Source organism: Diprion similis, chromosome 4 (genome assembly GCF_021155765.1).
Source record: "Diprion similis isolate iyDipSimi1 chromosome 4, iyDipSimi1.1, whole genome shotgun sequence".
Classification (NCBI taxonomy): Eukaryota; Metazoa; Arthropoda; class Insecta; order Hymenoptera; family Diprionidae; genus Diprion; species Diprion similis.
This window is the reverse complement of record NC_060108.1, coordinates 24,950,535-24,966,922: the sequence shown is the minus strand read 5'-3', so window position 1 is coordinate 24,966,922 and position 16,388 is coordinate 24,950,535.

Below are 16,388 nucleotides of genomic sequence, written 5' to 3'. Positions count from 1 at the left end.
TTGCCGGTTTTTACGGAATACGGTGACGAGGCGATGTTGGTGAAAATCTGAAGTTGCAGGTTTGTTATCCTCGGTTCCAGGTGGCTGTGCGACACTGTGCCCACGGTGCCGCATTCCTTCTCGCTCTAGTAATCCTTCGGTTCAACCCGTCCCTTTCATTCCTTCTGATTCATTCGCTAGTCAACTCTCCGATGATTAAGCAAATAGATAAAATACGAAGTTTAATTAAAAGTTGGACGGCCTGAGTGACATATTTGATTAGCTCAGAGTTCAATTAATCATTCCCTCGAGTGGTTCGATAACTCGCTCAGATTTGTATTCGAAAATTATCTTTTTCTTTCGTCACTTTTCCTTCTCCCTCTCCCCTTTTCTTCTCTTTGCTTTCCTTGAATATCCTCACCCTTTTCCTATCTCTTCCTTGTTATATTATATATGCCCTCGGAAGTATACGTAGGTATATAAGACACTACAAAGTACGATGATTTTCGTTCGCGACGAGCTTAATTAATTCGCAAAATTATTCATTCGGATTTTATCGCGATCATGAACACACTATTAAAATTGAGGCTTAAGCTCGACTGAATAAGTTTGAAACGCTCGACGGTGACGTTCGTTTATCTCGACGGACGCGCTCGGCAGTTCCGCCATTAAAATCGTGCGCCAGCTCGCTTTCTCCCTCACATCCGTAAATATATAGATGCTCGCACACTTGCGAATACACACGTTCGTCTTGCAGCAGATCCGAACCGAGGATTGTAATTAGTGTCAGTAGGTAGGAGTTAATTTTTCTCTAATTTTTTGCCACGCTCCTGCACCAGCAGCAGCAGCAACAGCATTCCGTCCATGTAAAGAAACAAGTTTACGATTGTCGAAGGTGCGCTGTTGAATATTTGTCGGAGGAAAAATAAGTAAAGAAAAATAGGCAAGGACAAGAGAAAATAAAAACACGTACAGAAATAAAGGAGTGTAAAAAGGCTGAAGGAAAAAAACCGGCACTTCATAGCCCATTTGAACCGCGGATGAGGGGATTGGAAAAAAGTTTGAAGGCGCGGAGAGTCTTCTCGCATCTCAGCTACCGTTGGACAGTTAATTTCGCTCTGACTTGTCGCTTAACGTTCACCTTGTCCTACGAAGTATTCGATTAGTCGATGATTCTTAACGAGTAAAACATGTGAAAATTAATAAGACACAGCACCCAGTGTTATGGTGGCTGGAAGCATCGCGTGTCACGTGCGGCGGTTCAAATGATCAATCCACCCATGGAAAAATTTGTTTGTCACGTAAGCGAGTTCTTATTACAGTTAAACGATTCCGAGTCCCACTCGGTTAATGTTCCGTAGACCGTGAGTCACTCAGGTTCAATAACTCGATCTTCTGAACGACGAGTTGTCATGTTTGCAAGTATTTTCCACCTCGAAGTACCAACCGTGGAAAAAGTGCATCCAGAAAATGATCACTCACTGTTACACCTTCGATTTGTCGACCGATCGATAAGGGAAATCATTTGATTCACAGACTCCACAGAACCAAACCTGTTAATTTTCAACCACCACACGAAGCCAGCATCGTATGAAAATGATGATCACGAACATGCTGCAGAGACACGATACACTCCGTGCAGCTTCAGCTGCTTTTTGTTCCTTTTGTTTCTCCTTTTATTCCTCTTCCTCAGCTTCTTATTCTCATATAAGTGCGCACCGCGGACGGTCGACTAATCATGTGAAATAATTAGGTTTTGTTTTGGCGGCACGGTGTCGGTTAATAGACACTCACTCGCTCGTCACGCGACTGGTCGCACGGTTGCAGAAAGAAATCGCGAGCCTGGGGGAGGAGGGAGAGAGGTCGCGAAAAAGGAACGCTTGTTCTTGCGGCCGAGGGGACCAGGGGAAAGAGGAAGAGAGACTCCATCAAGGCTCGTCACGCCGACTCCAGACTCAGTCACCCGAAGTGCGATCCACCAGGTACGTAACCGCAGACACTAGAAATGCTGATGGATCTCTTTGTAACCCGCGTAAGTATCTCGTACACGTCGCCGCGTTTCCTTCTTCCACAAAATATCACCTCGATGCGTTGGCGTTACGTTACAACGTGATTCAATCACAATTAAGGCGAAGCCAAGAAGACGACGAAGCTATTATGTAATCCTACGACCGTGGTCTTCCAGAGCGTATTCGTGATTCGGGCTTAGCCGGTTATTTTATTTTTAATCTGTCATATTGGTTCCTCGCTATTAATGGAAGCTTGCCGACGAACAGAAAATTATGTCTTGTTTTTTTATTCCATCATCTGGAGAGGCTTGACAGAGTGATGAGCATTCGAGGGATCTGGATATTTCACTGGTGAAGAGAACCGTTGTAATAATGAACAGGTCGGAGGTTGTCCGTTACTGTCAATCAACATGAGTGAACTTTGATAGACGCGGAAGATGCAGATCGTGTCAGTCGGTTACGGTGTAATAATTACTTTCCGAGCGACTTAATTTACTTCTTTTATATTTTTTTCCTCCATGCACGAGGAGAGCTGGAGATCGTGACCGTTGAAGACTGTAAACCAAAGATCATCCTGCCGAAAAATGGTCGCATCCTTGCTTGTTGATGTTAGGAAAAAAAAGTCTCTAACTGGAATCCACAACGTGTTATCAGTGGTGACAACCCCATCCCTTACCTCCCCTAAACGCGCAGTGCTCAAAAGGAGAGGGATGACGATAAGACTTCTATGCGTTTTACCGGAACGGCCAGAAGGTCTGATCTTAAGAGGTGAATCGGATTTTTGGACATATAGTCGAGACGGACGACATGCATCGAGAGTTATGGGGGCTGGTCCGAGCTCTCTCACAAGCGGGCAGAAAAGCAGGCATTGAATGAAGCGGTCGAACCTCTCGACCCGAATCGGGGTTGCAGGCGGTGCTCTATCGCCGTTCGAGTAAGGGCACCGCACCGGCATACGTATAACTTCAGGTATATCCACTGCCAGTAAATTATACGCAAAGTGTACGTGGAGGCACCCCTTCTCCCCTTTTATTCTCCCTGTTACTCCCTTTTTCCGCCCCCTGACAACCCTCTGCCCCTCTTCATCGCGCTCAGCCGGTCTCACCGTCGCGGCCCTCCAGAGGCCGCGCGGCTGCCTCACGTACATCATTATGATTGATCGCTTCACCTTACTTTGTAATTAAAACTAGTTGCCATTGTGCCCGGCAGCGCACTCTCTCTCTCTCTCAGTCATTCCCTCTCTCTGTCGCTCCCCGCGCTTTCTTGCCGCCCCCCCCCCCTTCACCCCGTTAAACGCTCACTCTCTCCCTCTCTCTCTCTCTCTCTCTCTTGACAACGCGAGCCGTACCTCGACCCGCACATTTACATACACAGCAGCAGCACCAGCAACAGCAGCAGCAACGACAGCGAGAGGCAGCGGCGGCGGCGGCCTATCGCGCGGACCCTCATCCCCCGGACGACCCCCGGTACCCCCGGCACCCAGGGCACCCTACCGACCCATCGCGCCGCCCCTGTCTCTTCCCGGAGAGCCATGCGTCATAGTTATCTATGCTTTTTGCTCGAGACTGATTTAGAGCTGTCTAAGGACCGGGCCCTACGAAATTAAATAATTGCTAATTTATGGCGCAGTCCGCTGTAGATCGTGCTCGATGTGCTAGCGCTGAATTCGGAGGAACAACACCGTCGGCGATAAGAGGCGCATGTCGGATGATTTATTAGTACCGATATTAGTCGTCGTCGATGCCTCATCTCTACCTTTTGCAATTCCGTTCTCACGCCCCAAAAGGCTCTTATATACCTATCATAGATCTGTATTATACAAATATACATGTACATATACTTCAATAATCTTGTCGCTTCTTATATAATTCTTACCCCTTCAAACTTTCCCAGCGTGGAAGGAAATCGAATACATCATTTTCTAAACTGGAATAACTGGGGTAAAATAAAAATCTAAATGACTGAAATCATCAGTTTTTTGAACTGAAATTTGATATCTAAAAATTCTGTAAATATCAGAGTTAGATTCATTGTAAAAATTAGACTCAGAATTCCTGAAAATAATAGAAATGTAAGGGAATTTCGCCATTGATCTTGGAAATTGATTCAATTCTTACGGAGATTAAGAATTTTCTTTCCACCTTGCGTTAGTTCAAGGAACTAGCCTGCTTACAGGCAATCGTAATGCCTAGTAGATTCACCCATTGCTTTCCATCAGAGAAACAGGGAAATTCTCAAGTGTGATAAATTAATGCGTTATTTTCTTTTCCCAAAATTCACGCTAACCACTGCAGTTTCGCAAATGCTTGACCAGCATTCGCGAAGGGCTTGTTCAAATTAGAAACAAGATTTTTTTTTTTTCCCCTTACTCCAAGCAGCAGCAGCAGCCGGGCAAAACCGTTGAGAACGGAGAGACCAGAACGATCAATTCCTTTTTCACGCGTGTATTTTTATTTTTGCGATTAGGCTCAAGCGAACGACAATTGCTGCATAGAGGAAGAAGTGTACACATGCAAAGGTAATGGTGACGCGGTTTAATTCGGCAATAAATAGAGGCTGCCCTTGCACCCGACGCAAGCGGGCCATCACTCACGGTTTCTTTTTGTCACGTCATATACGTACGTGCTTACATACATATACATACTTATACCTACGCACACGTATATACACACCTGGGAAACGCACGGATTTATTTGACGTGCTTCAACGATATTTATAGGTCCGGTTGTATTCTGGACTCGTTGTAGTAGGTCGGTTGCCCCCTGGTTGTTACTCAGCTCTTTCTTCCTGTCTTTCAACGTTTTTATTGCATAAAAAAACGCGCGTCAGCCCAACGTGCATATTCATAACCGCGTAGATCATCGCTTTTGCTCTCGTGAGTCTATTTCAAAGGTCATAATGTATAATCAGCAGGAATCGAATTACTATGCATATTTTTAATTTCGTAGAAATCATCTAATCTTATGCGTTAACTAGATGGAATTAAAAATTGAACAAAGATCAAGTGGAGAGAAGATGACAAGCTTGGATCACGATTTTTGAAAACACATGCAGTTACCAATCGACCTGATGATCCATGAATCAGACGCAAACACCGCGACGGGTCCCCCCTGCACGGCTTGGGATGCATTGTCCCGGATCAATCGGTGTAAAATTCGGTTGACAAACCCCGCGGCGTGGTAATCGGCACCGTGTCAAGTGTGAACGTATAGTATCAAAGCCCTGCCGGTTCCGGCTACAAGAGCAAGTCGACGGGGTCGAGAAGTTCTGCAGCTCTCGACGTATAGGTAGTATTATAGAAGCCGTTAGCCCGGCAGTCTGCTAATCCATAAAAAATAAAATTTATTGGGAAAAAGAAAAGAGGCCCACGGATATAAATCTCGGGTATTATAATGGGATCTGTCTATTATTAAAGAATGAGTGATTTAAGGAGGGGTGGAGTTGAGCCGCGCTGGCGTGTGGTGCTCGTGCTCGTGAAGGTCCACGCCGAATCCCCCCCCCCCCCAATCCCCCCAAGAACCCCCCTTCCCTCCCTCTACTCGCCTACCCTCCCTCTCTTCACGATCAAACGGCGGGGAGGTAAACCTGGTCCTTTTGCCCAAGGGGGTGGTGAATATTTTGATACACGTTCCCCGGGGTTCGATGCAACGAGATTTTTCGCAAGACTCGGCGCACGTGCTGCCTTAAACTTAGAAATCGTCAATAATTATTTTTATCGGGTGTTATTTTTTATGCTGTACGGGTTTAGTGAATTTTTTTCATCGAAACTCTGTATTCTCGCATTGAAATTTGTGTTGAACGTTGTGTGTACAGTGTATCGGTTATAATTAGAGCACAGATGTGAATTTATGGCGTGGAAAGAAATATTTATGTAAACAAGAGTTTGTTCGGTAGAAATCAAGCTGATTATTTCACCGTAAAATGACACGACGCCGCGTTATTATAGCGACTGTGCACACCTACTCGTTGACGAAATGTTTCAGCATAACTTCGACACATCGTATAACTTGAAAAGGGAACATAGTTATTGACTTGCAAACGAATCGATTAAGCCGTCGACCGTAAATATCGTGTTTTACGATGCTGTATGGTCAGGCCCAGGCGAAACACAGCCATCATAATATTTTGTCAACTTTACGATCAACATCAACTTCTTGGGCGGATCTTCGTCGTCGAGAATCCATGCTAATCATACATGCTTATACCTGAAACATAAGCTTCCGGATGAAAGTGATGAATCCGGACGTAAGATTACTGAGGTGAAGATGTCGCCTCTTGCTTCACCTTCATCTTCGTGCGAAGTCTGCAGGAAGCCCAATATCGGGGTCCGTAAGGAAGCTGAGATAAGGGTGAGGCGAGGAAAGCTGGACTGGTCACACCTTATACCTGTATCGACGCGACGGTGAATATAATCTCTGACGAATGCAGGAGTGCTCGTGCCGAGCGACTCGTCGACGTAGCTCACCGTCGTCGGTGTGTAGCACCCATACGTCTCGTGATGACGTTATTTATTGGCAGCAGCTGACATTCAGACGGCCCCCTTTCACCCCCCTCGACGACCCCCACCACGCCAGTTTCTCTTCTCTCCCGCTGTCACCAATAAGTCAAAGTTATCCCCGGCGGAGAAAAATGCCAGGCGTTTCCCACCGACCGGAGAAAGGGCAGCTTTCTCGGAAGCGTGATTTGTGGCGACCGCTCGGCTCGTTCACTTGCCGCGCGGCAATGAGTCGGTCAGTCGTAAATATCCGCCGGACGGACAGACGAATGGACGGATGGACGGGGGACCGACAGCTTCCCTTTCCTCTTCCCATTCCCATTCCCATTTCCATTTCCATTCCCGTTCCACTTCGTTCTACTCCTTCGACCCTCCGCATCCCAACCGCCGAGGGGATGAAAAAAGGAACGAACCACCAATCGTCCGGCGCATCAACTCGAATAGCTAACGATCTGACCCTTGTAATCGTCCGTCTCGTACTCACTCGTACACAGAGGACGATAAGAGTAGGTTCGTCAAGTTATGCGTGAGTAAAGATTGAAGAACTCTTCTCTTTCCCAAAACATGTTATTCTTTATCCTCAATATGGGGAACCGAAGTGTAACAATAGTACCGAACTCTTTGGTTCATACTCTAATCTTAGATAAAATCTTTCATCGTTTTTAACCATGGATCCAAATTGCAGCAGGCTATATTTATCGCATTCACTAACTGAGATATTTTCTTGTATCATTACAGGTAGGTACTCAAGACATTATATGGATGTACGATTTGAAATCCAAAGGAGTGGCTTTAGGTGAGTAATATTGACGGTGGTGTATACCATTGGTTTCAAAGATTCGAAATAGTCGCCTATAAGGTACATTCCTCCAACGTAACGTAGGACGAATCGCAGGTGGTGAAATTTTCCACAGGAGAATGAATGAGTGGACCAAAGAGACCCGACGGTATCCTATCATTCCTTCGTTCTGGGATCAACTAATTGCGGGTAAGTGGAGTAGTTACTCTGCTTCGGAAATGATTGAAAAGGTGGTCGATTACGATCGCGGTTAATTAATGAACCAGCTAGACAGAGCGGTAACGACGGCTAGGCGAGTATAATGCGCGGTGGCCTAACCGATCTCGGTCGGTCGAGGTGAACTGAGGTATCGCTAGAAGTATGGGTTCGTACGGCATAGACGTCCCAGCGCGGCTACCTGCAGTAATAACTCACCGGCTCGCTATCTGCGGGTGAACATGTTAAAATAAGTGAGGTATCGTGGGAAAGCTTTCACCCAGTCCGAACCTAATTGGCACGACGCGACGAGACCCGGACCATGACGGTGAGTGAGTCCTGCCAAGGATCTGTAGGACATTCTCATCGTGTGTGGATACCTTCATACTACCTTCGAGTTGATTTTGGATGATTCACAAAACCTGAAAACCTCAAGTGCCAGAACGGTCAGGGCCACTTTTACCGCCTTGATTAGCTAAGAACTTTTCACTTTATGTATGGTCGGATTTTTCCTTCTTTACGAGCTTGGTGATATTCTTTTTTAGTTTCTTTGAAATTTGAACAAGTGACAAAGCGGATGGTCAGTATTACTGCACTGTCCTTGAGCGATGTTGTAAATGTGTATCTGTGAACTTTTAGGATTCTCTGAAGCCGACGTGTCTACCCGAATGTGAAAGAATCTTGTAGATCGGCCGATGGAACATCTCACGAGAAAGGCAGAACGCCCTAATGAGAAACGAAAAAAAAACGATTCCATTGCGGCATTTTTCCAAGTCCTCATTTAACTGCCATAAAATGGTCACAGAGCTCTGAAGCGTCAGAAGTGCCGGAGAAAATTCAATCGGTCATGGGGGCTATAATTTTTAATCAAAGCTTGGGGGTCTTTTATTATTCTCCTTCCAATCTTTTTACTATTTTTAATTTTTTTCCTTCTCAGCTCCGTTTCAGATTATGGGGAATACTTTAAACTATCAATAACTGTAGTTGGTATTTTGGTGCGTTCTGTTCCAGTTATTGTTCTATACGAACGGAATCGGAGTCCGCTGATCGAGTGAGATTTCGTCTTTCGGGTTGAAGTCGGGATCGCTTCAAAATCATCCAGTATTTTTGCGAACAATTCGCGAAAGGCCGTGGTGCCGAGGCTGCAGAAGCGAGTTGGCGATGGTTCGCATCGCATAAATCACTGCAGTATCTTCTGGTGCGGCGGGCCGCTCATCACGCCGAAGTTCTTGTCGTGCCTTAATAACGCTCGCGGTCTCTTCCCCCCTCTGTTCCTTTCCTCCACCCCGTCCCCCCTCCCCCACCCCCCGCCACCAATTCCTACTTCACCCGCTCGCTCGCTGCGCTACAAATCCTGATTATACTCTGCAAGTGACGTTATACCGTAGGGGTGCGATGGCGGGTTGAAGTCTGGTTTTTGTTGCCCTCACCCCCGCCGCCGCCGCTTACTACGCCTCCTCCACCATCGCCAGGACTGGGGTCTACCGGCTCTCGAGCGCGCTTCTCTCATCTTTACCCGACCGACTGACAGCTTGGACGGCGTAAATCAATTTTCAATTACAGCTTTAGTATGTAGTAGGTCGTCGGGGCGGGGGTGGGGCTGGGGGTGGGGAAGGGTCAGGGCGCGGCGGGGCCGGGGAGAGCAGCTCGACTCGTTCGCTGGTGTGTTTCTGTGCGGTAGGTGAAGGCGTGTTTGTGCGAGTCGTTGTGTACGATGTACCCGTTGCTGCGAATGTGTGCGTGCGTGTGTTTCGACGATGCTCACACGTACGTATGCATACATACGTATGTACGTATAGGTATATAGGAAGGTGGTGGGTAGAAGGTGTAGGTTGGTAGGTGGGATAGGTAGGTGTACGTATTATTATACTTCGCTACAGTCATATTTATAAATCAGCGATATAGCACAGCGTGCCGCGGAGACGAAGAGGGATGCAATTTATAGCCACGCTCTCTTCCTCGACCCCCGTTCCAGCACCCTTCCTGCAAACCTCGCCGACGTCGACGTCGACGACGACGAGGCGACGCACGGAGAGTGCGCGGGCACCCAACTGCCGGCCTCGTACATATGAGCTTAGGTCGACATTTTCCGTCCTCTTTGGCAATAAATCTGCGAGTCTTTTGAGCCGGGCGGGGGTCCCGGTTCCCGGGTCCCGACGTTCCGAGCCTCCCGGTCCCGTCGGCCGCCTCCGGTGAGGGGCGCCTCGCCTCGCCTCGCCTCGCCTCGTCTCGTCCGCTCGCCGCTGCCCGCGCGTCACGGGAATGTATATAATTAGCAGCATTGTGCTTCCACCGACAGATTTACGGGTCGTATCGCTACCGCGGCTGCATGCATAAGCGCGGTAAATAAGTATTTATCCGTCCCGGGGGGCGCGCGGTTCGACCCCGGCAGCCCCGTGACGGATAGATAGAGAGACGCCGACGCCGACGCCGACGCCGACGCCGACGCTGCGAACACCCCCACCCCTTAGCCCCTGGGAGATTCTCGTCTGCCAGGTGGGGCGCGATCGTCCGCCACCTGAAAAATAAAGTCGAGGAGAACAATGGGATGGTGCGGCGCCGGGTGCCGGGTGCCGGGTGCCAGGCTGCATCCATCAGCGCCCGATCGCACCATTTATCAGTCGACTGCCGCGTTGTGTCGATGTCACGCGCCGCGCCTCGGATAAAGCGGCGCCCACAATGACCCGCCGACTCTGACACCCGCACGCGCCTCGACGGGGGCCCGGCCCCCGGGCTCCTGGTTCTCGGCGAAGGGGGCGGCCGGGCGTCGCGGGATTTCTTGACAGGACTCAAAAGGCTGACGGATGGTCGCTACGGGACGGGACGGGAAGACGACGCGCTCGGATCCATCATGTCTCTCTACCTTTTCCCTCCCCCCCCCCCCCCCCCTCTCGATCTCTCTCACTCTCTCTTTCTCTTCTTCCGTCGAACCGACCACCCGATGGAATACTAGACTCTCTCTCCTACTATGTTCTCGCTTCTAGTACGACGACGCTCTGTGTACGTAGGTACGCGGACTTCTGTCCCTCGGGGTGGAGGAAATTTTATAACCCTGTTCTCGAATCACGTTTCTGTTTATAGTCTTTTTGATCGAATTTCTCATAACAATCTTGACAAGTTTTTTACAGTTAGAATTGAACTCTGATCTACAAGTCCTCAGAAATTGGTTAATTTTGTTTTTGAGAAGCTTAAATATCGACTGTGTGAAAGGGTGTGCAAAAATAATTGAATGTTATTTTTTTCTCGTCCTTCAACTCCAAAAACTGTTTATTCCAGTCTGAGATTATCTACCTTCTTGTGTTTGAAGATCTAGAACTTCCAAGGATTATTCATTCGACCTATCATACTATCCTTTCCTTATCGAAGTGTAGTATAATAACAACCCAGTCGCACCGTTTTTTCATCTCAGATGCACCTTAAGTCAGAAGTGATGAAGAAGAAATAGTCGAGTTTCAAAGTATTCCGCAGAGTACACGAAGGGTGGTAACACATATCGTCAGACTCTCCTCGTGTCTGGTGTAGAGTATATAAAGAGACGTCCTGGGATCGGAGGGGGTGCGGTTCGGGTCGTCATCCGGGTCTCAGGTTGAACTTCCATCAGTTTGTCTCATTTCCGGAATCCAATCTCTCGGCTCGGTTGCGCATCCCCGGCAGCTCGACACCGGGACGAGCACTTTAGTGTTCCAGAGTCTGGACGAGCGTCGGGCCAGGAGATCCAGCCCGATCTGGTCCAACGGCGTTATCCTTATCCAGCCCGAAGCCGCGGGTCGGACGGGAGAAACTTGGGCGGGGAATGTATCGCTCGAGTTTATGTGAACAGGTTCCAAGGCGGACAGGCTTGACGAGGAAAACTTTGTCCATTTCCATCCTGCGGGAACCTGTGGGAACCTGCGGAGCACCCGGACGCGTCGAACCCCTGCGCCGTTTTCCGGGGCGCCCGAAAACCACGTCAACGAGTTATGCGGAGACAACCTTGAGTGTCTGGAGTTCCTCTGGGTGAAAAAATACAGAGATGATCGAACAGGTCTTATATATATATAATCGTTAGTAACTTGTATATTCCTGATGAAAATTGTACTTTGCCACACGTTTCGAGAAACGGTACGCAGACATGCTGAAACGTGAAAATTAAAATAGTGCAGAGGATCATTATACTATGTATGCATGCAGTTGTCTCTGTGAGCGTAAAAGTTTTGAATTAATAAAACGAAATGTTCATTAGAGCGCGAGTGAAGGGCGGGCTGGGGGGGGGGGGGAAGGTAAACGTATACCTCCACGATACTAATCAGCGGAATGTCCGTGCGATAAATAATTGAAACGCGAAATTTGTGGAACGTGGATTGTGCACGACTAATATTGATATGACGTTGCACGACTCGGTCCCGAGTTTCGCGTTTATGGTAAATCGAACCGTGCGTAGACTGTATACACCTGTATTCGGCTCCCCTCGTAAATCGGTGGAATTTTTCGCCGAATTAAAAGTTCATCGATCAATAAACAAATCCCCGTATTTCTGCCCCCTCACCCACCCCCCTCATCCTATCGGTGTATCGCACGGTGTGTATAGCATTTTGGAGAGCGAGCGAGAGCCTGCAGAGACAGACCAATAAAGCAACCCCCTATTTGCCCAAGCGTGCCAGGCCCAGTTAATTAATGCACACGCAAGTCATTACGACATTTGACCCCCCGCGGTAAAACGGTATCGAACGGCAGTGTAAAAAATTCGGCTTTATCGCTCGGTATTTTTTTGTTTCCGAAAAATTAGCCAGAGCCATCTAATTCGCGGTGAATCGCAATGTCACCTGCGGATTTCACAAATTTGCGATTGTCGCCGTTTCGTTACAGGCTTCCAGAGACCGGTGATAAAGTACTCCGAAGAAGGAAAAGAGAGCAATGGAAAAAAGCGACGAAGCGGCGTCTCCGCGAGAATCGCGAAATAATTGGCAAAATTGAAATCACGACTGTGAAACTACACTCGCGGAAGAGAGGCGAGACCTTCGCGATTGATAAGGACATTGGTTAACAAGACGGGACCGTTTCGTTCCTGGCGCGATGCTGTCAGTTGTCTAATTGCACGCCGGACGGTCGGTCGGCCTCCCCCCCCCCCCCCCCCCCCCCCCGAAAGTAATGAATGTAACGAGCCGCAAGACTCTTATCTCTTTGCTAGTATCTCCGCCTGCGTTCAGGCGTCTCGGTACCTGCGCTGAGATCCGCGGCTCCAGCTGGCATTATTTGATATTGTACGAAATATTATCGAGCCCCGCAACAACAATGCATCGGAATACGCTCGTCACGGGGTCAGGGGCCCGATCCCTCCCCCCCCCCCCCCCCCCTCCTCGCCCCGTGGGGCCAGCACAATATCTTCTCTCGATCACTCGTGCGTGACTCGTCGTGGTCCGTCTTCTGTCTCAACTGTCTTTCGAATGTCGCAGCTCTCACGCGCCGCGACAGAATCCAGGGCCGCCTGCGCGGGCAATAAGACCCAAAGGCCGGGGACCGGCGAGCGACACGCGGCCTCGTAAACCCATCGGAATATCGCAGGAGTAAATTATTACTCCACGGCACTCAACGATCGCGATGCGCAAGATCCCGAGGTCGTTGGATTTCCGCGCTATCAGCGCAGAACGGGCCCCCGGGGCCCGAGGACGCGCAGCCCTGCGGGCCCGAGTGTCCGAGCTGTGCTCGTTCGGCGCGGCTAGATCGAGCGGCGGCTTTGTGGCCTCGTTGATTGTTCTTTGAAATGAAATATATTGATTACCGTCAGTCAATGAGCACATCGCGTCTCGACGTCCGTCGATGATCGGAGGCCGTATCTCTTGGAACGGATCTTATTATTTTATTTATACCGCTTAGGGATGACTTGCAACGATCATCTGTTTCGGTCTATCCCCGCAGCTTATTGATGTCGCCGCTTATTCTCCGATCTCCCTTATTAACTCCCCTCCCCCTCCCTCCCTACCTCCCTTGGATCACGCATCGGTAATCCTCGATGCGCCCGGATCACCGACTACAAAGCGGATCCACAGGCCCAAATACGCGGCCCGCACGTGGCGGAGAAAAACGATAAAAATCTTTGGTCAGATCATTCGCGGAAGCTGGAAAACAATTCGAGGACCGGAAAACGCGACGGAAACGTGCAGTCATTGGGGTTGGAGGTGCAGCGATCGAGGCGTTATTGCGCTTCCGGATCACGACGGATCGGATAAAAAGCGCTGATACTCGACCGCCCCGTGAATCTGTGTATGTATATATAGGATCGTCGTGTGGTTTGACACCGTGTTCAACGGTTGTGCCGCCGCTGGCGGAGGGCCCGCTTTTTTCCGGGCCAACTAATAGACTCCGCGTGCCGCGTACTACCTACACCCTCGTGGACTCGGTGTTCGCGGCTCGCTCCTCTACCCTCGGTCTCGTTCTCGTTCTCCCTCAAAACACCCCCGAGCTCTCTCTCTCTCTCTCTCTCTCTCTTGCGCAAATAAAAGTTTGCCATGACCCGGCGACACCTGTTGAACCGGTGCCCACCCGGCCTCGTCGAACCCCACGCCTGAAAAAATCAGCAATTAGCTTATGATATCCTTCACCCACTTCGTTCGCAAAACTCCGATTTGATGTATACACCCACGCTCGCTTGAACGCGAAAACAAATTCTCTGCTATTACTTTTCGGTTACGGGGACGTCAACGCTCTTCGATATTTTTTGACTTTTTGTTTTTGGAGATTATGAGAAGTTGATGGTTTTTTCAATCAGTCTTAATATCGATTCATAATTGTTACAGTGGATTGATATCTATATTTCTTTTAGTGGCGAGGAATTATTCTCTTTTTTATCGGAAATTTCATTGCATTTTATCAGATATAATTCAGAATTATAAACACTAATTTTTTAATTATATCAATTTATAACCCTTCGTTTCTACACTGTATTTTTCGAGCGGCTGGTACGCTGGGTTTTTTAGGGAACAGTCGGATTTTCAAAGTTTTCGAGAGTTTCAAAAAATCTGGAAATAATCTGGATTACTTCTCAAAGTTTTTACTATATAGCCCAGAAGCTGCCAAAGTCAAAAGTTTGAAACCGTTGTTAATAAAAATAAAATTTGAAAGCGCCTTTTAAGGTTAGTGTTTTAGCATTAGCAGAAAATTTGACTTTAACAAGCCACACTTTAACGTCACGAAAGATTGTGAATTATACGTAATAGAAATTTTTGGCGGATTATGCATGCTTATAGCGCTGCAGTCCCTGCAACGGAAGCCAGCAGCGTTGGACAACGTAGAGTGACGGACAACTCTGGATGATTGACGGAAAAGCGTGCTATGTATGTTCATGGAGCAAACTGAAGCGGTGACGAATTGCTCTCGACGGTTTGGCATCGCGTCTGTGTTATGACTATAGCGACGTCCGTAAAGCCAGGAACGTTGTAATCGGAAATGAAATAGACAGGTGGTTTTATCTCGTCCCGATATGCGTGCTATTTCGAAAATAATAATTCCACTGTATGCGGGTGCAGGTATTCACAGTACACAATTTGCATTTTTTGACGAACGTTACGCACCGCGACCGTGTCGAAACGGTCGAGTTATTTGACGCATGTATAATAGGTGGACGCCGTTTTTGGTTGGTTCTGGAAATCGGTTATTATTTAAACGCAGAAATTTATAGCCAGAGAGGAATTAAATATACCGTTCAATCGCGTGATCGTACAAACCGTGGTCGCCCTTCACACGATCGATGTAAATCCGTGGCGAAACGTGTAATTACGAAGAAGCCAGCTACCGGTTTATGGTTTATCCAAAACTCTTTCGGTGCCTAATGTAATCGTTCACGTTTGAGGTTTAGGCGATGAATCTTTGATTTCTCTGTTTTTTTTTCTTTTTTTTTTTTTTTGGTCGTCTTTTTATTATTTATTAACTTTTTTTCTACCTGATTTTATCTTTCGTTTTCATAACCTGGCGGCGGTGTGTGTTTGATATATTAACAGTTTTGAAATTGTTCGAGAGAACGGCTGGAAACGTATCCTAGATTCCTCCGTGCGTGAATATTCATGTATGACATAAATCATATCGACTTTCACACTCACACCGCAGTCCAGCCTCTCTCCGCGTAATGGGGTAGTTAGACAATTTTTATACAATGTGTGTTTTTTTTTTCTTATGATTCTTATTCTCATTCCCCAATGCCAGAGTAACGACTTCTTCGTGATAATTATGAAGAATTGATAGCACTGTAATTACACTGCCGCTGAACGATCGAATGCCGTGACGTCAGACCAGCCGGAAAGCGTGAGAGTGACCTCAATCGATTTTTGGGACTAGTCATAAAATGGCAAAATAATATTTATCACAGATTGATTTTATCGGGTGTTCCGAAATTCGAGGGAATGCGAAAGAATTTCGATCAAGAAGCTTGAAATCGTGTACAGTGGTAAAGTTGAACAGTAGTTGCTGGAATTTTTCGCTAGAGGAGCTACGATCGACGTGACGTCATCCGCATGAAGGCGAATCGCAGATCGTTTTAAGAAAGTTTCGGAGAAAGATGAAAAATTGAAAATCGGTGAAGTTTAACGAGGGAATCGTGTGACAGAAGAACCTTTCTGTTAGCGAAGGAATCTGTAACCGATCAACAAGAATCTTCGAATCTCATTTTGCGCTATATTCGTGATACTTATTTTTGTTTCCTGAAAAACGATCTCACAGCGTTTTTTAAGCTCGAGACAAATGAATCAATTTCTGTCGGATGAGGGCACGGATAAAAAAAGCAAAAGAAGAAAAAAAATCAAGAGAGAAAGAGAGAGAAGAAGAAGAAACGTGTCTCATGCCTCCTGACCACACGCGATAAAAACATCGTTTAAGGATAGCGGGGACAAGAAGGCCGACGCGGCGTCGCGGCGAGCCAAAGGACGGGCTGACAGATTGCGCG